The sequence below is a fragment of the Anolis carolinensis genome, chromosome 2 (assembly GCF_035594765.1).
Source record: "Anolis carolinensis isolate JA03-04 chromosome 2, rAnoCar3.1.pri, whole genome shotgun sequence".
In the NCBI taxonomy this organism is placed as follows: Eukaryota; Metazoa; Chordata; class Lepidosauria; order Squamata; family Dactyloidae; genus Anolis; species Anolis carolinensis.
In genome coordinates, this window is record NC_085842.1 from 126,310,849 (window position 1) to 126,336,405 (window position 25,557).

At 39.7% G+C, this 25,557-nt stretch overlaps 1 long non-coding RNA gene across 2 annotated transcripts in view; it reads left to right on the plus strand.

Annotated features, from left to right (window-relative positions):
- The window catches only part of LOC134296220 (uncharacterized), a 59,570-nt gene extending 51,331 nt beyond the window's left edge, over positions 1-8,239 (plus strand). Inside the window, exons 3-4 of one of the 2 annotated variants that reach the window (XR_010002836.1) lie at positions 6,129-6,280; positions 7,789-8,239. This is a non-coding gene — a long non-coding RNA (uncharacterized LOC134296220). The remainder of the gene's footprint in view (positions 1-6,128; positions 6,281-7,788) is intronic. The other variant, XR_010002835.1, reaches the window with a different exon arrangement.
- Positions 8,240-25,557: the final 17,318 nt, after the last annotated feature.

Below are 25,557 nucleotides of genomic sequence, written 5' to 3' on the forward strand. Positions count from 1 at the left end.
GCGAACACTTAGAAACAAATGCGGTCATTGCTAATAGTCAACACGGATTTACCAAAAACAAGTCATGCCAGACTAATCTGATCTCTTTTTTCGATAGAGTTACGAGTTGGGTCGATACAGGGAATGCTGTGGATGTAGCGTACCTGGATTTCAGTAAGGCCTTCGACAAAGTCCCCCACGACCTTCTGGCAAACAAACTAGTAAAATGTGGGCTAGACAAAACTACGGTTAGGTAGATCTGTAATTGTCTAAGCGAACGAACCCAAAGGGTGCTCACCAATGCATCATCTTCATCTTGGAAAGAAGTCATGAGTGGAGTGCCGCAGGGCTCTGTCCTGGGCCCGGTTCTGTTCAACATCTTTATTAACGACTTAGACGAAGGGTTAGAAGGCACGATAATCAAGTTTGCAGATGACACAAAACTGGGAGGGATAGCTAACACTCCAGAAGACAGGAGCAGAATTCAAAACGATCTTAACAGACTAGAGAGATGGGCCGAAACTAACAAAATGAAGTTCAACAGGGACAAATGCAATATACTTCACTTCGGCAGAAAAAATGGAAATCAAAGATACAGAATGGGGGATGCCTGGCTTGACAGCAGTGTGTGCGAAAAAGACCTTGGAGTCCTCGTGGACAAGAAGTTAAACATGAGCCAACAATGTGATGTGGCAGCTAAAAAGCCAACGGGATTCTGGCCTGCATCAATAGGGGTATAGCGTCTAGATCCAGGGAAGTCATGCTCCCTCTCTATTCTGCCTTGGTCAGACCACACCTGGAATACTGTGTCCAATTTTGGGCACCGCAGTTGAAGGGAGATGTTGACAAGCTGGAAAGCATCCAGAGGAGGGCGACTAAAATGATTAAGGGTCTGGAGAACAAGCCCTATGAGGAGAGGCTTAAAGAGCTGGGCATGTTTAGCCTGCAGAAGAGAAGGCTGAGAGGAGACATGATAGCCATGTACAAATACGTGAAGGGAAGTCATAGGGAGGAGGCAGCAAGCTTGTTTTCTGCTGCCCTGGAGACTAGGACATGGAACAATGGCTTCAAACTACAGGAAAGGAGATTCCACCTGAACATCAGGAAGAACTTCCTCACTGTGAGGGCTGTTCGACAGTGGAACTCTCTCCCCCGGGCTGTGGTGGAGGCTCCTTCTTTGGAGGCTTTTAAGCAGAGGCTGGATGACCATCTGTCGGGGGTGCTTTGAATGCGATTTCCTGCTTCTTAGCAGGGGGTTGGACTGGATGGCCCATGAGGTCTCTTCCAACTCTACTATTCTATGATTCTATGATTCTATGATACCTGTTTTTGATGAATAACTCTCATATTGGCAGTGCGGGGGCAAACTAATGCAATAAGACTGAAAAATATATCTACATTTTTTACTTTAAAAAATAAATTGGGAGAAAATCCACTGGACAAGAAAAAATTGTCTGACTCAGTATAAATCAGGTTTCTTCTTTCTTAATCTTGGAGGGCTGATCATCCATAGCTGCAGTTCCATTCCAACTGTCAGTGGAAGTTTATCAGTAAAAGCTTACATCAGTTTCTGACTGCATCTAGTTTTTCTAGTTTTTCTAGTCCAAATCCAATAGGGTTGGCAGCACCCTGCTGGCATGCATGACATCCTTATTCTACTTTATTTTCCAAGTCAGCAGGGTTCCACAGCAGTAAATGGACCACAGTGTTAGTAGGCGGTGTCTACATTTCTAGTTACATTATTTTATGCATAGCAGGTTCATTGTTCAATTTACTTTTTGACATTTTAAAACCAATCCATGTGTAGGTTAGAGCAACACATTACAACACACTGAGCAATATATCCCCATACCAAAAAAGGGAAACGCTAAAGAATGCTCAAACTTCTGTACAGTGGCACTCATTTCCCATGCCAGTAAGGTAACGCTCAAGATCCTGCAAAGAAGACTCCAGCAATACATGGAGCGAGAGTTGCCAAATGTCCAAGCTGGGTTTAGAAAAGGCAGAGGAACCAGAGACCAAATTGCCAATATCCGCTGGATAATGGAGGAAGCTAGGGAGTTTCAGAAAACATCTACTTCTGCTTTATTGACTATTCTAAAGCCTTCGACTGTGTAGATCATAATAAACTATGGCATGTTCCTGGTGGTATGGGGATACCAAGTCACCTTGTCTGTCTCCTGAGAAATCTGTATAAAGACCAAGTAGCCACAGTAAGAACAGATCACGGAACAACAGACTGGTTCAAGATTGGGAAAGGAGTGCGGCAGGGCTGCATACTTTCACCCTCCCTATTCAACTTGTACGCAGAACACATCATGCGACATGCAGGGCTTGAGGAATCCAAGGCCGGAGTTAAAATTGCTGGAAGAAACATTAACAACCTTAGGTATGCAGATGATACCACTCTGATGGCCGAAAGTGAGGAAGAGCTGAGGAGCCTTATCACCAAGGTGAAAGAAGAAAGTGCAAAAGCTGGGTTGCAGTTAAACGTCAAGAAAACCAAGATCATGGCAACTACACTGGCAAATAGAGGGAGAAAACGTGGAGGCAGTGACAGACTTTATATTCCTCGGCACGAAGATCACTGCAGATGTAGACTGTAGCCAGGAAATCAGAAGACATTTTCTTCTTGGGAGGGGAGCAATGGCCAATCTTGACAAAATAGTAAAGAGCAGAGACATCACACTGGCAATGAAGTTCCGCATAGTGCAAGCAATGGTCTTCCCCATAGTAACCTATGGATGCGAGAGCTGGACCATAAGGAAGGCTGAGTGAAGGAAGATAGATGCTTTTGAAGATAGATGCTTTTGAACATCACAGGAGCTCAAAAATATTAAAGAGAATTTAAACCATTTAAAAACCATTAAAAAAATAAAGATAGCACAGCACACTTCTAAAAGGCCACCATAGTCAGTTCCTATTGGAAATCACACTTCCTTCCCTAAGGAGCGATTTCACTGAGAGTCTTCCTTGTTTCCACCAAATGTCTTTGAGCAGGCAGTTGGTACAGAAGGTCCTTTTCCAAAGATCTTAAAGCTTGAACATGGAGATGTAGTCCTTCAAATAGTTTGTATCAGAGCTGTATCAGGCTTTGGTACAATCGACACTACCATATAGTGCAGTTTGAAACTGCATTATATGGTCAGTGTAGATTCACTGTATGAGTCTACACTGACCATATATTGCATTATATGGAAGTGTAGATGGGGCTTTTGTAGGGCATCACAGCACTTTGAATTCTGCCTGGAAATGGATTGGCAGCCAGAGGAACTGTTGCAACTAATGGCATTATCCATTTGGCAAACTGTTCTGTGCCACCCTGCTTGCACATTACAAAAGATGTATAACCTGTTTTCTCTAAGGACTGTAAGCACAGTATTACAAAGGATGAAATGTTGCTCAAATATCTCTGATAATTTAGTGTGCTCACAGATACATTAAAGACCTTTCATTTTATCCCTTGTTTGTTTTCCTCAAAAGCTTTTTGTCTACATAGCTGGGTCTTGGCATTAGACTAATGAATGATATCATTCCAAGGCTGCAGCTGGATTCTTTGATTTTCTTATGTATCACTGGTAAAAACACATTATTGGAAATGTTTTGTTTCCTCCACAATTTTGGGTGAACCAAGTAGATTTTAACAGGTTGAACACAACTATGTATTTATCACGTCTGTATCATGTGCATTTTCCAGAAAAAGATGATACATTCTAAGTATTGCTACATGTCTATAGCGGCATATACTGTGACAGTAATGGTGTCATCAGGAAACGAAACTAAAAATGTTTTGCCGCAGTTTTTGTTTGTAATTACTGTCTAATGCTTTGTGGATGAGAGTCCAGCAATAGTCACCCAACATAGATGAATTCCACTTGCTAGATTTTCCAGCTTCAGATGTAAAGGAAATGAATCAAATGGCAAGTGATCCTGTGAAACTGATGATAGTAGGAAATCACTGAGGTTGGAAAGGTGCACCCGGTGTAAATCTGGTCTGGAGCAGCCTGAGATCTGGCATGTGTGTGCTGTTGTCCAGCCAGCCCAGGACCATATCTGCCACTTCTCTCTGTTGCCACCACTTCTATTCAGCCACAAAGTACCGTCTGAATGCTTAGCCATTATGGTCACCTCAGCTGATGTCAGAATTGGGTACTTTAGTAACCTGCAAGAAGGAATGGGTTAATGTCCTCTCTTTGCTGGTAACATGAATGTCTTGTTCTGACTTCAGCAGATGTGACTGTGGATGTCAAGCACTTGGCCAGCTACAAGTGGTGGCGACAAGCACATGAGCCATCTCCTTTGTGTAAAGGGAAAGGGTGATGGTGGTGGTGTCCATCTAAATAATAAATCAGGCTGAACTGGACTAGTCCTGGGATTCTGTTGAGTATCAAACAAAAACTGGGGTATCCTCCAACTTCATCTAAAGCAGGGCAAAGTCAGAGTATAGCCAAACAAACTAATAAAACAGGATTCTCGATGGAAGCTGCTGTGCACCGTGAAGACTGCTAGCAGAGCAGGTTTTTTGGCCCATGTAAACAAGCCTGAGGACAGGAATTAACAATTCGTAGACAAAAAGAAAAACAAAAACATTGCATTTTGTGTTTCATTGCTTATACCATCCTAAGCCACAACCAGATCATACGGAGAGCATTCCAGATTGGCTGACTGGATGGAGAGCAGCAACTTGTGTGAAGCAACTTGGCTACCCTTGCTCCTCTTTGCCATTGGTGCTCCAGTGATGGCAATGACAAAATGAGGATGTTCTAGAGGAGGAATCAGGAAATTTTGAGATTCATTAACATGAATTCAGGATAGGAGAGATTACATATTTTTTACAGTGTTCCTCCTCAACCTTACCTCTCAGCACAAGATCAATCAGGCATTATATTTATTGTGATTTCTTTCCTTCTCCCAACCCCATTGAATTGCTCTGCTATACATTTCTTTTTTATTATATTTTTTAAACTCATGGTCTGTATGCTTTTTAATAGTGATATAAATGTTTGAAGTAATGCTAAAGCTACTCTTTTATGATATGGTATCATTTGTCAGTTGAGAAAATTGCAGCTACTTAGCAACCCTGCCCCTGCAACAGTTCAGGAACTCATAGTCAAGATAGCCTCTTCCATCCCCACACTATGCACTTATTTATCCTAAATAATGAGTTTGACAATTTACAGCTGGGCCTAGGGAAGTGCCTGTCATTGTAGTGGTACTGGTCCTCCAGGATATTATCAGGGAAGAGAGAGGCAAAGAAAACAGTTTTATCAGTCAACAATGACAGCTAGCCTGAGGCGGGAGGAAGGTGGTGAACTGAAGTCTATACTCTAAGCTTGTTTTCAGGCATTGGTGATTTACTTAAACACATGATGAGGGAAATATAGAAACCACACTTAGTCATCATTCTCCACATGAGAGAAAGCAATACTCAAAGCAAGGGCCTCCTTTGCACATGGAGGATCTCCACATGTTTATGGGAAACCATGGTTTTGACTAAGTGAAAATTCTGTCTGTGGAAAGGAAGCCCTGCAGAGAACTATTTTCTATGTAGGGAGAGTGACAGAAGTGGCAAATAGTGTTATAAGGCTTACTCCCCACTTCATATGTTAAATGTCAAAATAGATTCCAAATGACTGAATAGGTGCTTGGCTTTCACTTATCTAATTGTGTGTGCATTCATATCACCTGTTGACTTATGGCAACCCCATGAATTTCATAGGTTTTTCTATTAGGGGAGGAACACTCAGTGGTTTGCTATTTCGTTCCTTGGAAATTTAGCCTACAGCTGCTGGCATTCCTTGTCAGTACTAATCAGGGCTGTTGTCTAATTGTACTGCCATTTAAATGAATCCAATGTTAGAATTAGTGGAGCAGGGGATTATGGCAGGCCAGGAATCTCATCTCAGATCCTGTGCTTATGTTTTAAACATGGAATTTTGTCCTAAAATTTTGTAAGCCACCTTAGATACCATGTTGGGAGAAGGGCAAAATATAAATTAAATAAATACATAAATAAATAGGGTTTTTTGTTCCTGAGTATAGATTGAATCTTATTATTATTTTTATATAAGCTCTTTAACCAATGAATAAATAAATCCTATTTTGGATAATTAGTGGCGCTTATGATTTCAGGAATTTCTTTTTCACAGATATGCTTGACCTTACCAGATTATAAAGATCAAGATGCTCCTGACCAAACCAAGAAAATATGTTGAATGCGGAACAGTAGCAGTGATGTGTCATGGCCTGAGCTTTCTCCTCAGGTGCTGGAAGCAAGGGGAAACCGTGCCTTGAAAAATGTGTATGTGTTCTCTATTAGATTTAGTAGTTATTTTTAAAAATTAATGGCATATGCCAAACTTCAGATGTTAATGTTTAATGCCATGACATAAGGCTGACTATTCTCCAACAACTAGGAACTCCCTGGTAACATCACCCTGTGGTATGCCCCTATGGCGTCATCAGGGATCATCTCTGGGTCTCTGGTCTTGGCCCTAAAATCTCAAATTCTAAGATAATTCTGACCAGGTAACTCCTGACCAAGCAACTGAACAGAACCCAAGAGAGTAATTTAATTCTTAAAAGCTTAATAACTCACAGTGATAGCCTATATAGCAATTCAGGACTGTAAACAACAGTAAGTGTCTATTGTGTGTTGAGGCTTTGGCCTTTGTAAGCCGCATCGAGTCCTTCGGGAGATGCTAGCGGGGTACAAATAAAGTTTAATAATAATAATAATAATAATAATAATAATAATAATAATAATAATAATAATGGCCAACAGCGAGCACCTCCAGAAATAGGAGCCTTGGCAGCTGCCTGAAAACAGTAGTCCTGGAGCTAGCCCAGGTACCTCACATCAGACCCTATGCTTCACAGCCGTTGAATGATGCATCATCAAATCGGTCCTCTAGATGTCTACCCAATGTGAGCCAAAAAATTCCCTTAAACCTCAAAGCATCTCTACAGAAAGCAAGCAGCAAAATTAACTGTTCTACATGAATAAGCCTGTCATATTGCTATGCCGGAATAGTGACATTTACACAAAAAAGTATTATATCAAAGCATTAATTTTCCAGTAGAACAATTCATAAAACTTAAGTTGGGCTACGCAGCACAAAAATCCTCCACCTTGCAAAACCCTTTAATACATCTAGACATTTCATTTTACAGCACAATCATTTTATGGTTATGAAATAAATCCAAGCAGCTCATGTGCTGCATATATATTTATAATCGGTGCATAGCTACAAATAAATCTTCTCATGGAATTTTTCTGCCTCCTGAATTTTTCCTCTTTTCTGCTGGCAATAGAACAACAGCAAAATAATTTACTGGATCAAGAACCAAACAGGAAAGTACATTTTAAGATACTGAAGGGGTAAAAATATTCACAGCACAGCACAAGCGTATAAAAAAGTATTTGCTATGTATCATCTGTAAAATGTTTTGAACATCTCCTCAAGTATTTTGTATGGTTGAATTATGTATGAAACCTCAGTACCATTGGGGAAAATAGAGCATATCATATTTAAAATAAAATGTGACATACTAGTGTTTCTCTGACACTTTAAGACTGCGGGTTTATACCCACCTAGCTGGCTATAAGCCCCACTAAACTCATCAGGATCTCCTATTTCATATATATCTTCTATCTCATATATTAATAGTTTAATCCTATACACTTTTACTTCTCAACAGAAATGTGTAGGGTTATACTATTACTTTATAATATACAATATATCAACTTTATTTTGAATGTATTTCTTATTGTTTTAAGTAATGCTTTGCATTTTCATTGTGTCACAGAGGCATAAACTAATCTTCAAGCAACGAACTGTACACTTGGCCATGATCAGAATCTGCGAATGCTGAACAAATGTCTGAGAAATACAAACACAATGCATGCTTATTCGTAATCTCAGATACAGGATTGATATATTTAATCCCACAAGTATAGACTACTGGAAGCATTAAGACTGAGAGACTCAATCATTCCAATTTTAGAGGCTTTCAAAGATTGAGAAGAGACATCTTGCTGGACATTTGGTGTCAGAAAAGCAAGCCATAGGAGAAATCTGCTTCGGATTTTCTTCCTTAAGGTTGAAAAGTTTGAGAAAGACATGTTTGATAAATTGTTAGGTAAAGCAGAGACATCCATCTTCCAGCAAGCCTCATCAAGAGATCCTGAACAAGCTGATTTTTAGGAGATTTCTGCAAATACTTTTTGAAACAGTGAATAAAATATCTGGAAACAAAACTGTCTATAGAATTGCCATTTCTGCAAAAATCATATGTGTCAAAATTGTGTGATGAAATTTCTAGCAAGTAGCTTCGCTGCCCTTATTTCTGAAAAACCTTAGGGTGCACATTGGTGACCTCAACAGAACAGTTCATACGTAAATGCTTGGCGAATCAGTCACAGAGCATAAAATGAGAAACAATCTGTACACATAGATAACAGCTGGGCTGCTAACATGCAAGTCCACAAACTGCACTTTAAAGGTAGTTTTCAAATTTTTAGTCCTTGTCTTGATTCCAAATCCAGGACTTTAAGAGGTAGTAGCGTATTTATTATTGATGCTGCATGTATTCATACACTTAGCTGCCTGAATAATTAACAACATGCTTTAGGGCATGTAATTCACCTCGCCTCTAAGAATATCCAGGCACTTAGTAAGTATGTTACTTCTTTACAAGGGAGACTTCCTGCTCTTCCATTTATTTGTCATGAGTCCTTGTGGTAGGTTACAGCATGTTTAACAATATAATAAAATTAAGATGAAAGGAAACCCCAGTGGCATCATGCTGCCACTCCTGTTGTTCAATTTGTACTTCTTAAATACATATTGGAAGCAAGTTCAATTTCTACCTTTTCATGGTTGTAACAAACCTGGATTTGGGTTACAGGGACTATATCTATAAGAATGGTTGGAATAAATAAAGAGTACCCTGCTAACGACTCAGCATCTTAACTGTATGAGCTATAAAATTCAGGATCAATCATCTCATGGTACCATGTTATGATATAGATTTTCCCACTCTGGTCTGGCACTTCTGAGAATTATGGTAAGAAATCAACAAAATCATAGACAGAGAATATAGAATAGTGGAATCATAGTCCATTGCTCTGGGTTTTAGTCTCCAGGGCAGCAGAAAACAAGCTTGCTTCCTCTTCCTTATGACATCTTTTAAAATATTTATACATATCTATCATGTCTCCTCACCTTTTTCTTCTTCAGGCTAAGCATACTCAGCTCTTTAAGTTGCTTTTCATAGGGCATGGTCTCCAGACCTTTGATAATTTTAGTGGCCCTCTTCTGGATACATTTCACATACATTTGGTCAAGTTCATTCTATTCAGTTTCTGAATTATTTTATGATTTAAGACTACTTGTCATTGTGGCATTTGCTTGATCAATTCCAGGACATAAACTATTGCTACCATCCCTGTGAAGGTTAAGATAAAAAGAAGCAATTTGTAGACAAAGAGTACAAATATGGTATGAATGCCTAGCCTGCCGGGAAATAAAATGTTTGTCCGCTAAATTAATATTTATGTGCTTTGATAAATCAGTGCTTAAGAAGGTGTAAGTCATGTATGATTGCTTCCATTTATATTCATCTATACCAGTGGTTCTCAACCTGTGGGTCCCCAGGTGTTTTGGCCTACAACTCCAAGAAATCCCAGCCAGTTTACCAGCTGTTAACATATAATCTTTTTATGAAAACAGTCATGCAAAAAAGTATATACATATAGACATATACATCATTTTACATAATGTTTGAATTCAACTTTCCCTAACACATTAATTTTGGATTTCAAAATTTAAAGAATTTAGTAGGACCTCCTATTCACAGTTCCAATATCAATGGTTTCACTACCCACACTCCAACAAATATTTGTCCCACAAATATTTGTGGCCTCTCTGGGTCTTCAAGTCAGATTCTGTGATATCCTTCTGCTCCAAATGTAGGCTTTGCTGTTATCCATGGTTTCAGGAATCCACAGAGGTTTTTTTTTTTTTAATGTATCCCCCACTGGTACATAGTAAAACTATATTATGATGGATGGTTGTCTTCTAAGCCACATATTAGGCAAGGAAATACTTATGTTTCATACATTTTTATAGACCAAAAAATATTCTTCTGCATCCCTTGTTTTGAGGAGAACAGGGTTGAGGAGAACACAGCATGGGATTCTCATTTTCTTTCACATCGCTACAATGGACACAACTAATTGCTCATGATATGAACAGTTTGGGGCTTGTGATACCATGGACATTCAAATATTCCACCTCTCCCACATCCACATAGTTACCATGAAATAAGTTAATTTAAAATATAATTTCTTAGAAATAATGTTTATGAGAACTTATTCATTCGTTTAGTCATCTTAACAGCTCTCTAGGGCAAGATGACTCCTTTATATAGCAGCTGTGGCTGTGTGGGCTTGGATCCTACTAATGGTTTTGAAACTTCTTGGAGCATTGGGCTAATTTCACATGGACCTTCCCTTAGAGCAGTGAAGAACAATTAGCTGGGTGTTTCAGAAGCACCATCTTAAAACGAGGTAAAAAAGTTGTTTTTAGTAGCAAGAATAAATCAATTGACACTAGGAAATGAGGAAATGATCTGAGGAGAGAAATATCTTTACTACAGGGGATTGTTTTATGTCTCTGAAACAGTCCCAGGCAAAATATTGTAGAAGGATGAAACATACATACAACCATGCAAGTGGTTTATATGTCAAAATGTGTAAAAAAGATTTCAAATAACTCTACAAATATTCTTCAATGACTTCACATCCCTCCAAGACTCAATAATGGACTAATAATGGACAATAATGGCTTTCATTTCACACTGGGTTGATACCATCTTATCTCTGTTTCCCTGTGCTACCCCCACAGAGTTCCATGGAGGCCATCACAAGATGCAAGGCCACTTCTGGTGGGACTCCATGGTGGCAGCACAGGGAAACAGAGGGAAGATTCCATTTTCAGATGTTTTATTGTTTATTTGTTCAGTTGCTTCCGACTCTTAGTGACCTCATGGACCAGCCCACGCCAGAGTTCCCTGTCGACCATCACCACCCCTAGCTCCTTCAAGGTCAAGCCAGTCACTTCATTTCAGGAGATGGTGTCTACCCAAATCTCAACAGCAAAAGCATCAGAAAGGGTGGGGAAAGGTACGGAAAGAACATGGGAAGGCTAACCATCATAGAAGACAGGAAAAGATGAAACAGAGTGGGATAAGACAGTTCCCTGCTCTTTCACCCGCTTTCCTGTCACTCATGAGATGAGGTCCTAAGTCATGGCAATCGGGGGGGAAATGAAGCATGGCTTACCCTGCTTCACTTACCTGAATTTTGCCAATCCTCTAGCCATGACTTTCTGTAAGAGACAGGGCTGGCATTTTGTCCTACAGAAGTTTCACTAGACAAAAGTTTCATAGGAAAAACTTTTGAAGTTAAAACCCTAGGAAAAAACGAAGACCAGAGATTTCTTCAGTTATAGAGGTGATGAAAGTTACAAGTGACATTTCTGGTGAAGACACACAGGAAACACATAGCTGGTTGAGATTGGCAGACTTACCTAGACAGTTTTAAGCATGAATTTTAAACTTGTTACTTGTGTTTCATAGAATCATAGAATAGTAGAGTTGGAAGAGACCTCATGGCCCATCCAGTCCAACCCCCTGCCAAGAAGCAGGAAATCGCATTTAAAGCACCCCCGACATATTGCCATCCAGCCTCTGCTTAAAAGCCTCTAAAGAAGGAGCCTCCACCACAGTCCGGGGAAGAGAGTTCCACTGCCGAACAGCCCTCACTGTGAGGAAGTTCTTCCTAATGTTCAGGTGGAATAATAATAATCATAACTTTATTTTTATACCCCGCCCCATCTCCCCGAAGGGACCTGGGGCGGCTTACATGGGGCCTAGCCCGATAAAACAATCAATATCAGTAACACGACTATAAAACAATTATACCAGTAAAACATCAATAGCAATAAAACAATCGGAATCTCCTTTCCTGTAGTTTGAAGCCATTGTTCCGTGTCCTAGTCTGCAGGGCAGCAGAAAACAAGCTTGCTCCCTCCTCCCTATGACTTCCCCTCACATATTTGTACATGGCTATCATGTCTCCTCTCAGCCTTCTCTTCTGCAGGCTAAACATGCCCAGTTCTTTAAGCCGCTCCTCATAGGGCTTGCTCTCCAGACCTTTGATCATTTTAGTTGCCCTCCTCTGGACGCTTTCCAGCTTGTCAACATCTCCCTTCAACTGTGGTGCCCAGAATTGGACGCAGTATTCCAGTTGTGGTCTGACCAAGGCAGAATAGAGAGGGAGCATGACTTCCCTGGATCTAGATGCTATAGCCCTATTTATGCAGGCCAGAATCCTGTTGGCTTTCTTAGCAGCTGCATCACATTGTTGGCTCATGTTTAACTTGTTGTCCACAAGGACTCCAAGATCTTTTTCACATGTACTGCTGTCTAGCCAGGTGTCCCCCATTCTGTATCTTTGCATTCCATTTTTTCTGCCGAAGTGAAGTATCTTGCATTTGTCCCTGTTGAACTTCATTTTGTTAGTTTCAGCCCATCTCTCTAGTCTGTCAAGATCGTTTTGAATTCTGCTCCTTTCTTCTGGAGTGTTGGCTATCCCTCCCAGTTTGGTGTCGTCTGCAAACTTGATGATTGTGCCTTCTAACCCTTCATCTAAGTCATTAATAAAGATGTTTAATCTCTATTCTGTGTATTTTAATATGTATTTTATAGAAATACATATTGATATGGATATTTTATAGAAATATGTATATTTCTAGAATTTTCATAATGTTTCTGTGTTTTAATTATGCCATAACCCACTTCAAGCCACGAGGATAGGCACATAAGAAATAAAATTATTTTCATCATCATATTCAGTGTCACCATATGACTGTAAAATGCTTATGTATCAATATCAAAAGGCACCATTTAATTGCAACAGCTTTCCCATCCTATGACTAGTGATTTATGCATAGTCATAGAAGCATAGAGTTTGAAGGAGCCACATTGCTCATCTTGTCCAAACCCTTGCACAATGCAGGCTCTCCAGCTAAAGCATTTCAGCAGGTAGCTGTCCAGCCTCTTTTTGAAGACACCCAGAGACTGTGAACCCACTGCCCTCCTAAGCAATCAAGTCCATTGCCAAATACTTTTTGTTGTCATGAAGTTACTTCTAATGTCAATTTGAAACCTACCTTCCTATAATTTCAAAATATTAGATCTGGTCCTATCTTCCTAGAAAGAATGCCCCCTCCTCTCCATGATAGCCCTTAAGGTATATATAGAGTGCAATCCAGTCTTCTATCTTGCATCAGAGTGTTTGCCTTAAACATTTAATGTTTAACAGCATTCCTGACAATAACACACATTATAAAGTTGCATTTTGTCAAAAGAAGACTTTTAACAAACTATGGCTGTATATGTTCATCTTATAGCTCTATGCCCGAGCTTTGTCTGAATGCATGAAAGTATCACAAAACACTTTTTTTATTTCATACTCTTAGTCTTTATCACTACCAATATTTTGTATGGTCTTTCATGCATTCAGAAAAAGAAATTGGCTATTAGTTTTTGTCCACAAAATCACCAGTCTATGGGCACAAAAAAGAATTATCCTCCAGATATTGATCCAAACACCTGGATGAGTAAATTGGATGGAAAAGTTTGGTTTGTTGAATTTATCACATGAAAATGCTTTTCTACCATTTGATAAATTGCTTTTCAGTTTCCTGGTCAATTGAATGCTCCTTTAGCCATGGGATCTCTTGAGAAAATTATTCTAGAATTAGAGTAGTTTCAAGTGTAGATCTTGACGGCTGAGAATTAATACTAGTATTTATTTTGTCGTTATAGCCCTCATTTTCTGCACAGTTTAGGGCAATGAGCCTCGGGCTGAGAAACCAAGTGAATTCTTCCAGAGACAAAATACTTAGAAGGTTATTTAGAAACTACAAAGCTGAACAAGCTTGAGGGCGGGGGATGCAATGAAGATAATCTAAGCATTCAAATGACTTCAAAATGGACACAGAAGAGATTCTCACAAAGATGCACAATTATATTCTACTTTTGAGTCTCCTGTGTGCAAAGTAAGAGAAAGATCATCTATAAATTACTGATGCCTTCCACTGTCTCCATACTTTGTAAATAAGCAAGTATTTGAAGTGAAGGATTTCAGCTGAAATGTTAACAAACTACTAACTGGAAGGTATGAAGGCAGCATTGTATATATGCTTCTATTACCTATATGTACTTGATGCATACAGTACATGAACCGTTGGCAAACATTGAAAATGACTCTAGCTAGTAGAGCTTCTGTTCACATTACAGAACTTGAAAGGACCTCTTGTTCCTCAAAGATAGCTAAGGAGACAAGGCCTCTTCATACTTACCTCAAAGGTGCTTTGTTTCACCGGCAGGCACGCGGGGCATCACATGGCCCTTCGCGCACCTTCCTTCTCCCATCACAAGGAAGGAACGGGACAAGGCGCATTGGCACCCTGTCCCCATCAGATGGGGAAAGGGTGGCAAGACACGTTGGTGCTCTGTCCCTGTCTCCATCAGATGGGGAAAAGGGCCCCAAAATGTGGGCAGCTATGTTGGAGCTACCTGCAGAACACTTACATCTCCAAATTTGCCACACCTTCCTGTTGTGGAAGTATGAAAGAAAGGAAGGAAAGAATATGGCTAGGAAGAATTCCATCATCATTGCTATTTTCCATGGAAATCTTTAACATTTAGAATGAGAAGAGTACATGGCGAGATACAGGCCCTCTCTAAATGTCATATCCTGTTTGTGAGAATGCTAGGCGTACTTTACCTTCCAGGCCTCAAGAATGCATGAAACACTGTCATCACAGAATAGGATGGAAAGTATTGCTAATGAAATGCTTTATCCCAAGCAAGTCAGTGATTCTTACAGGCTTACTGTAGAACAGTGGTTCTCTACCTGTGGGTCCCCAGATGTTTTGGCCTACAACTCCCAAAAATCCCAGCCAGTTTACCAGTGGGTCCTCAGATGTTTTGGCCAAAACATCTGAGGACCCACAGGTTGAGAACTATTGCTGCAGAATCAAGTAAGCATCACCTATCCTTGTGACCTATTATTGTATTAAGAACATGTGCATATACATGGACTTGTGTATTACATACATATATTTTAGTTGCCTTCAAAGCTTCCAGACTGTCACACTGTGAGAGTGTGATTGTGATGTCTTGGCCTAGCTTTTTCCCTCCTCTGCTTCATTTCCTTGTTTTGTTCTCCCTTTAGTATGGACTTTTCCATTTGTACTTAGTTTTTAGGGGTGGAGCTTAAAACCCCTGTAGAGGTCTGGCTCAGTTGGTTTAGCCTTTTCGCCTCAGAGTTTGTCTGAAAGGCTTTTCCCTCCTTTTTTTTCTGTGTCAGAGTTTCAGAGGAGAAGGCTAGAAATTGTCTGGGTTCCTTGGCCTTGGCAATTCAACATAGATTTTACCAACATGTACTAGGAAGGGCAAAATTCTTTTCTTCCCTTCCTCTCTTCTTGCTCCCCCCCCCCCCCGCCCTGCACTGAATTAATTGAGTGTAAACGACTTTGGGCAATTAGAAGTCAGTTTGCAGGAATTAAAGTATAGGGGAAAGTGGGAAGAATAAGAGAATCTGGGACATTTTAAATGCAGCTGAAAACATGGAGTGACAGAACACTAATCAAGACTGTTTTGCTAAATCGGGACAAATTTTAAAGCTCTCTGAAACACAGCTCCTCATCCTCTTAGCAACACTTCTGCCTCTTCCAGATTAACCAATATTGTGTAAGAAAAACAGTCACCACACAGATATAATATTTAGAATAAATATCTAAAAATATTATTTCTCTAAATCCTGTAACCCAGATACATAACAACAATGGAATGTCTTTGCTTATCCAGTAAGACATTTAGCTGTGGCTCAGGGTCATGCTGACCCATTAATAAAAAATAGAATTATAATAAGTCCTCTGCACCGCATTGCGTTGTGTCCCAGATCTGCAGTAGAAAAACAGTTATACTTTCAGCTTGAGAAACTGCAGCATTTTAAAAATAGCCTATGTGTGTTCCCTGCTAAGCAATTAAAACCCCTACTATTTTTTACTTAACTAAACTTCATTTTATTCCCCTCCTTACACTATTGCCTTTTCCTGGGAATGAACCACTTTGGGAAAGGCTAACCTAGTTAAAATGTAGATATCAGGTCCCCAAAACTACCCCACAATTGAGTTCTTTCTGATTGCTTAACTTCTCCATAATCTTATTTGCTCTACAGGCTCATGTAATGTGTACAGAAAAATAGTATCAATCAATTTCTAAGGTTGGTCTGATGAAGTGTACAGATGGGGGTGTGGGGTGTTAGAATATCTAATCTCCTCCCCCAGCCATAAGTTAAGAAGGAAATTGTTTATTTATTTCTAAAATTTCTATAGGCCAAGAGAAATAATGGGTGGAAGAAAAGGTAAAATATCTCATGGTATTCTGCATCTTTATCAATAGAATGCATATTCAGCAGAAGTAAGAAAAAGAAACTGAGGATAACAAACAAATGTTGATGTTAAATAATTGCTTAAACTGTTTATCCTATGAATCTTGAAACTTTTGCAACTAGCATTAGGAGACAGTAGTTTAATTTCAGCCTCATTTCAACGCACAATGATTTCTAAACCCAATAGGTCTAACTGACCCAACATTTGCACTTGAAATTGGAACAAAACCGAACATCACACTGCATTAGGTCAGTCTATACCCTTATTCAAATCTGTATAACTGGATAAAGTACATGAGAGGCAAGAATGGGGTGATCCACAAAAATTCTGCCACTCACCACCACAATTTTTGTCACGGACTTAATAAAAAAAGGTGTCTTTATGAAAAGCAAACCACCTCTGTATCTGTGAATGCAGTTTGGAACTTGGAAGGTTCTAAATCATGACTAAGGGAAAGAAACTTCAAATATGGAAATACATACCATAGAATTACTTGAAGTATATAGAAAATTCCTAGAGATGACATATTTTGTCAGATATAGGTATGTGAAATCACAGTACTGGTCCCACTGGTATGGGTCATATACATCAACTTTCCTGGTTTTGCAGGGACAGTCGTTTTCAATCTTTTTCAGCTGCTTTTAAAATGTCTCTCATGCTTTAACTTCACCTCAACTTATCTCAGTTACTACAAAGTGAGATCAAAGTGCAAAAGTAACCCAATAGGGAAGAAAGGGGACGATGTTTCCATCTCCAATAGGCCTGGAGGAAAGCAAACAGATGCAGCCACTTTGTCATGTTTGATGCTGTTTAGGGACAGGTGAAATTTTGGCAGCTATGAAATTGATTCCAATGTGCATAGGTAGGGTCTGGAAAGAAAAGTGCTAGAATCAAGGATAAAATAAATGGCGCCCCCAAGACATTGGGGGGGGGGGTGAATGGAGAAACAATTTTACATAATTTGCCTGGCTGTAAAAGAAATTTCTGCTTCTCCATAATTAAATGAGCACATATCAATATGAATATCTAAAAAAACAACAACATTCAGTTCTGTTCCAAATTCAAGTGCAAATGAAACAAAAAGAGAGAGAAAGATGAGAAGATGAATGAACCTTTATCAGATTGTGTTTGAAGTCATGGGTTTGCAACTCTTTTTAAAGGGCAATTCTCAAAATGGATGTGAGGCTCAAAAAGGATGTCAAGCAATGTTTAGAAGAGTACTAACTGGGTTGTTGTATGTCTTTCGGGCTGTGTGACCATGTTCCAGAAGTATTCTCTCCTGACGTTTCGCCCACATCTATGGCAGGCATCCTCAGAGGTTGTGAGATATGGTTGTGAGGTATGGTTCTGAGGTATGTTTATCCATACCTCACAACTTCTGAGGATGCCTGCCATAGATGTGGGCGAAACGTCAGGAGAGAATACTTCTGGAACATGGTCACACAGCCCGAAAAACATACAACGACCCTGTGATCCCGGCCATGAAAGCCTTCGACAACACAGAGTACTAACTGCCAAACAATACATTTCAGAAATTGATATTTAACTGTACAAGCAAATCTGGATGCTTTGATATCATGAAAAATGAGAGCTGTACAAAGGAGGTTTTGGAAACAGGACAAAGAAACCGATCCCACCCCCTTCAGGAATTCCAGAAGACAGGTAAAGAAATCTCTGTGTAATTCGGTACTATAACTACCGAATGATATGTGGTGATTTGGAACAAGCTATGCTATTAGGGAATACAACAATACTGTTTCATAATATGTCTTACAATTACAATTGGGAAACCCTATTGCACCAACCAGCTAAAAGCAAATAATCATCTTTCAGTAAGTGATTTATTTGTGCCAGAAACAAATTGAGATTACAGTTATAATGTATAAAAAAACCCCACAAACAAAGTTTAAAACTTGGCATTATACTAAATGTCCTTTGACCAGAAGCTGGCCACTTGGAGTGCCTCTGGTGTCGCTATAAGGAAGTGATTAAATAGATGTGATAAAACAAAATGTGAGTTGTTCTGTTATGAAAAATATTTTGGTGTGTTGAGATTATAGCACAGACCTCCAGATGAGATGCCTCTGATTAGCTTTGCAAGGTTACATCATGCTAATGACTGGCAAAAGCCACAACCTCATTTCCGAGTGCCAGGCTTCATTGACTCTGGCAGACTCATATGTGGAAAAGATTATGAATGAACCATAAACAGAGAGAGAAGAGGAACAGTCCCTGTAAAGAGTTCTCAGAAACAGGAATGAAGCAAACTCTTCATATGTTTTGGAAGCATGAGAAGGAGACCATTATTTTTTTAAAAAACTGATTGAGTGAATAATGTTTCTAAAAACATTCTGAAATGTTTCTAAAAACATTCTGGGCTGAATACACATGCCCAGTGTGGAATACATCTCAACACATTAAAACAGTGGATGTGGGTCTCAGTGAGACATGCCGCATTATCACAGGATGTTTACGTCCTACACTACTGGAGAAATTATACTGCTTATCCAGCATTGCACCACCTGACATCTGCTGGGAAGTAGTAACCAACAGTGAAGGGATCTAGGCAATGACATCTCTGGCCCATCCCCTGTTCTAATATCAGCCAGCACGAAAACACCTTAAATCAAGAAATAGCTTTCTAAGATCTACAGAGATACTCACAGGAACACCTCAGCAAGCGAGAGTCCAAAAGTGGCAGGCTAAAACCCGGAATCTTAATCAGTGGCTGACTCCGGATGAGAGACTCCTCTCTGGAAGGCGCTGAACAGACTGCGCTCTGGCACCACAAGCTGTAGATGCAATGCATTCTGAGCCCTGCTACATGCACAATGGAGGACCTTCTAACAGCAACACCAGAGGCACTCCAAGTAGCCAGCTACTGGGAAAAAGACATTTAGTATTAACACCAATTTTTTTCTTTAAAAAAATCGTTATGTTTGCAAATCCGTTACAACTTGTAACCTCGGTTCGCTTCTGACATGAGAAATAAATTGGTCAGTGTCAGCCAGTACTGCTGACATAAAAAGAATGTTTGTCTGCACCTTTCTCTGAGGCAGAGAGTGTGACTCAAGGCTGAGAGAGTATAACCAGTTGTCTGGTTATGCATTTTCTAAGGTTAATTATTAGAAATTTTCATTGTTAGCATTAGAATTGCATGATTGCTAAGTAATTTAGGCTTCAATGCATTTTCAATGCTTTTTAACTGTTTATATTTAGTTACGTAATTAGCAAAGTAATATTCACATTAATGTGGTTTTATAATAAATAAAAAAATCTTGCATAATCAGTGAAATTAATTTATATTAATTGAAACTTCCCTTTTTATAATATGGTTTATTTTGCACAATATGTTATTCATTAATTATAGCTTTACCTGAAAAGTGAAATGCTAAAAACCTACATGCAGCCTGAAAAGGCTTCACTTTTTGTAATTACAGCCCCTTACTACTGACAAATTGTGCAGGACTGGTTTACATCCTCCTGTTGACTTTTTTGGGGAAATCCAGAAAAGTTATAATTCTTTTCCTTTTTATCATAATTGGATACACATACCAGGCTTATTAATTCATTACTAGAGGATTATATGTGGTGAATTTCAACAAAAATCAGTGAAGGGCATTTTGTGCTACATACCTTTAGGATTGCTTGAAAGGAAATAGAACCTCTTCTTTAAATAGAAGCTTCTATTTGGGAATTAATTAACTCGGAGAAACCTACAGAAAATGAAGTAAGCCCAGTGGCTTAAAAATACATAGAATAAATGAGAGGAAAATAAATGCAAGAATATGTTGTAATTATGATGAATGAGGATGTTTGAAACCCAACAATGTTTACACACTTTAAAAAAAAACTTTGAGTGGTGTTAGGGTTCAATTATGTTAACTTCAGAGGGAAACCTGATAGCACCCAAACCATTCTGATGGGCTTTGGTTCTGGTCAGGCTTTGGCTATTAAATCTGATACACTTTATTTCTATAAATGGTCCTTCCACATTTGTATCTTGCATACCTTTCGCATATCTGACATTACCAGTGTACATTGTTGTTGTTGTTGTGTGTCTTCAAGTAATTTCTAACATATGGAGACCCTAAGGCAGACCTATTGTTGGGATTTCTTGGCAAAAAAAATTCAGAGAGACTTTGCCATTACCCTTCATCTGAGAGTGTGCCCAAGATCACCCATAGAGTTTCCATGGCCAAATGGGGATTTGAACCATGGTCTCCCATAGTCCTAGTCCACTTAAACCACCATACCACACTGACCCTCACTACTGTGCACCTCACCTCTTTGATTTATGCTTGTACAATTATCTCAGAAGGGTCTTCAAAATAATTGTAAGGTCCACCTACACTACCATGTAATGCAGATTAACTGCATTGAACTACATTATGTGAGCCCACACTGCCATATAGTGCAGTTCAATCAAGTTAAACTGCATTATGAAACTGAAATATATGGCAGTGTAGATGGGGCCTTAGAAGACCAAATAAGAAAAGCATGACCCTCCCTTCAAAAAAGAGAAGGAGGATTAGTAATACTGGTATATAACTAAATATCAAAGATGTATCAACTTTGAAGCATATTTGTCAACCTAAACCATTGCTTACCCTGTTCGCAGCCACTGGGCATAATTTTCTCTCATCACTGATGTTTTTAACTGAATGTGTAAAGGACTGAATTCAGCTGCCTCAACATTCCTCAACATTCAAACATGTTCAGCTATGAACAGACTAAATATTTATCTCTTACCACTGCAGTGATGGCATCCAATGAGGAATAAGGATCTTTGGTTTGCTTATTTTGTTCTCACATGCAAGAAAAGAGTTTCGAAAGTGTTGAAAATTATTCACAAGTAGAATTCTTATATTTGTTATACTAGCTGTGCCCTGCCACTCGTTGCTGTGGCCAATTGGAATTGCAGTGAATAGCCTCGCTGCTTCAAAGCCTGGCCATTTTCTACATAGGGTATCCTTGCTAGGCCAGATTGAATGAGATGGAGTAGCCTTGTGGTTTCCAAAGTCTGGCTTTGAAGTTGCAAGGCTGTTCAGTGTTAATCAAGGTGGGCCACAAAGGGGTTGATATATGTGTGGAATAACGTGCAGTGTGGTAGAAAGAACTGTTGTCTGGTTGAGGCAGGTGTTGCCATGGATCTCCTTGATTAGCATTGAATAGGCATGAAGCTTCAAGGTCTGCCTGGTTAGTACCTGGAAGAATCCTTTATTGGGATGTGTTAGCTGGGTGTGATTATTTAAGTTGTTTAGGATTGAATGGTCTTGTAGCTTCCAAGCCTGGCTGCTTCCTGCCTGAGGGAATCCTTTGTTGGGAGGTGTTAGGTGGGCCTGGTTGTTTGCTGTGTGGAATTCCCCTGTGTTCAGAGTGTTGTTGCTTATTTAGTGTCCTGATTTTAGAGATTATATTGTTGTGTATTGTTATTAGAGCACAGTAATTATTACACATTATATTGATAATGTTATATGATTTGCCTGGAACAGGATTATATGAGGCCCCTTCTACACAATGGTTTAAAATCCACACTGAAGTGGTATTTTGTTTTGTTTTTGTTTTGTTTTGTTTTTTGCTGTGGCCTAGGAGGCAGCCTGGCTTTAAAGCTGCAAGGCTGTTTAGTGTTAATCAAGGTAGGTCACAAAGGGGTTGATCTATGTGTGGAATAACATCCAGTGTGGTAGAAAGAACTGTTGTCTAGTTGAGGGAGGTGTGGATGTTGCCATGGATGTCCTTGATTAGCATTGAATAGGCATGCAGCCTCAAGGTCTGCCTGCTTAGTATATGGAAGAATCTTTTACTGAGAGGTGTTAGCTGGCTGTGATTGTTTCCAGTCTGGTATGTCCGGATGTGTATTTGAGATATTTTGTAAGTGTAATGGTTGTAGTGTTGTATTTTTCGTATGGGTCTTCTCCTTTTCCCCCTCTGTCTGATGGCAGTGTTTTTGTTTGTTTGTGTGGTATGGCATTGTCTCCCTCTCCTTTTCCCTTCCTTCCCCTTAAGTTTTTTAAGTTCTGTAGTTTTTGTGGGGATCTTGCTGTCCCATGGTGTCTCTTTCCCCTAGGTGATGTCCCTGATGGCTGCATTTTGGAACGTACCTTGTTGTTGTCGTGTGTTGTTGGCTGTGGAGAGACTGTTTTTTTCTTGCCTGCTTTTGTCTCCGGTGGGGGGAGGTGAGAGCTATGGATGGCAGAAGTGGAGAAGGGAAGGTGAGTGATGGTGGCTCCTGCGGCTGGGAGGGGGGCGGTTTGGAGGTGAAAAATGTTGTAGGGAAGGTGAGTGATGGTGGCTCCGGTGGCTGGGGGGGAAAGTGTTGGGGGTTTTTTTAAGAGAAAGGGGGCTGGGCGGCTGGTGTGTTCTTGTCTCTGGGATGGTGTGGACAGTATGGGAAATGGCAGCGATGTTTGTGGCATGAAAAGGATTGCACAGGAGAGGGGCCGTTGAAGGGAGGGGTGGGGGTTGTGCTGTCTGTGCTTGGACTGGCCTTTGGCGCAGGCGGAGATGGAGCATTCTGGTTTTTGGGGGTTTTTTGGCCCCATGGAGGTTAGGGATGTGTAGCTTGTAAGAACGTAGAGACGTGGATGAGGGGTTGTGTTGTCAATTTTCTAGGTTGGGGGGCCTTTAGTTTTGTTGTTTTGCCCGGTGGAGTGATGCCATTCTCCTTTTATATATATAGATTTGCATTCCCTTGGAAACTGTACCTATGCTTTTTTATTGGGATGCCAAGTTTCTTAATACAGATGCTTTTTGCAATTTTCTACCTTTTCCTATTTAGTCAATAGAAGTTGAAACCATTGCAATCTAAACATCAGAAGTCTTGCAAACAGAAAATAAATGCTTACTCAGCAAGGGAAACCATACAGGGAAATTGCCAGTTTCATAGGTAATTCCTAGTGAATTGTGCCAGAAACTATTGTGAAACTATGCAGTTACTTGAATTAAAAATATTTTAAAAAGAAAACGAACCAGGCAAAAGTAGGAAGTTATGTATTTTATAGTCCATCTCAATGTAAGTAGGGTTTTGTAGACATGTGCAGTACAGAACTGTATCATTTTTATTAAAACTATTTGGGTTTCTCAGAGAGACAAATTACTTTCACTGGAACCTTAGAGTAAATTAGGCTCTGACTTTATTCATTTATTCATTCATTTACTTATTTAATATCCTGCCTTTCCCCTGGCACAGGATTCAAGGTGGAAGAGGGAGCAGTATCTTTCTTTTGTCTTTCATTTAGATCTTCTGTGGCTTCACCAGCAAAGTTTTCTTTTTAGGAAAGATCAAATTGTTTTCTTTTTGTTCATTGAAACCCATTTTATCACACTCTTATTCCACAGAACACAAGTTAGCATTAGTTGTCTTCCCATTTTTATCCTCACTTGAAACAATTGAAGTAAGGTGAACAGTGAGATATTTCACCAGTAACTGAACAGGGATGGCTTTTGTTGCATCATTTAAATTCATAGCAGTAATTGCAGCATTATTTGAATGTGAACAGTATGTGCTTTGATTCAGAATCCTGTGTGCCTTATCTCAGTGCAATGCCACAGCACCAAATGAATGCAGAGTTATTGTGTCCATATGTATTGTGATAGGATAGATGGAAAAAGCTTCTTGAATAAAAATGGTACATACTTTCATCTCTTTTCCTCTAGTTACTTTTGTGTTCTTTGTTCTCATTTTTGCAGTGACATTTTGACTTTATCTAGAAATGCAAATAAATAAGCCAGCCCCAAGCGAAGCAGGAGCCCTGGAGACATTTTACATTTTACAGTACTTGTAAAAAAGAAAAGAAAGACAGCATGTGATTACAAATAGTTGTCAAGTCATTCCTCCCTTCCTCTTCTTTCCTCTTTTTCTGGTAGAGGAATATCACAGACATTTGTGTAAGGCATGAGTGGGATACCTGTGTTCTCCAGGATATTGGATTCCAGCTTCTATTAGCTCTGGTCAATATGGTCACTAATCAGAGATTGTGGGAATTGTAATAATATATATTTGCATATCTATATCAACTGGGAGTAAATGTGATCAGGGGTCTTCTACACTCTGCCCCCAAGATCAGCAACCTGCTGTGAAGATTTTGCATGACACTTGACAAGAAAATCACTTGGATTTTATTTTGACTCCTGTTAATTCCATGTTATTGGGTACATTTCAGTTTGTGCAGCCTGAGGATGTAGACAGACTCTTGGGGAAGTAAGACCCACCATTGTTTACTATACGCTTGCCTTTCTGGGATTCTGAAAGCAGGTGGATTGGCCAAGTGGATAAATGGAATGTTGAATGCCTCACTGCAGTAAGACAGAGTACTAACCTATCCAAAGGAGGTGTGGTGAGATCTTTGCTGAAAAAAAGTCCCTGAACTTGACTGCACAAGTTAATTCCTAGCCAATCTCCATCATCCCTTTGGAGGACAAAGTTCTAGAATGCATGGTGGCTTCCCAGCTCCAAGAGTTCCTGGATGAAATGGATAGGCTAGATCATTTCAATCTGGCTTCAGACCTGGTTATGGGACTGAGACCATTTTAGCTAACTTGGTGGATTACTTATACAGGAGGAGTATACTTTGTTGGCTCTGCTGGACCACATCAGCAATTTTTTAGTCCTTCTTGTGGGGCGGGGGGCAAACTCAGAAAGTGCCACTAAGGGATTCCTGTTATACCCTTTTCCCGCTGCTGAGAGGGCTTCTAGGAAGAAGAAGCCCCCCCCCCACCCACCAGAGCAATGGTGGGTGAGAAGGCACCAGTCCCACAATGTCTTTGTCCGGTAAGTTGGGCAGAGCATTTTGTGTATTTATGTCTGTCATGCAAGCAATATCTACTTGAATGCTTTCTTCTACACCATTCTTAAAGATGTTCTGTCTTCTATATATATAAAAGAGTGATGGCATCACGGCGACCCACAAAACAACAAAACTACAGGCCCCCCAACCTCAAAATTTGACAACACAACCCATCATCCACGCCTCTAGGTTGATACAACAAAAAGAAAAGAAAAATAAAGTCCTAATTAAAGGGAGAGGAATAATTGCTTTTATCC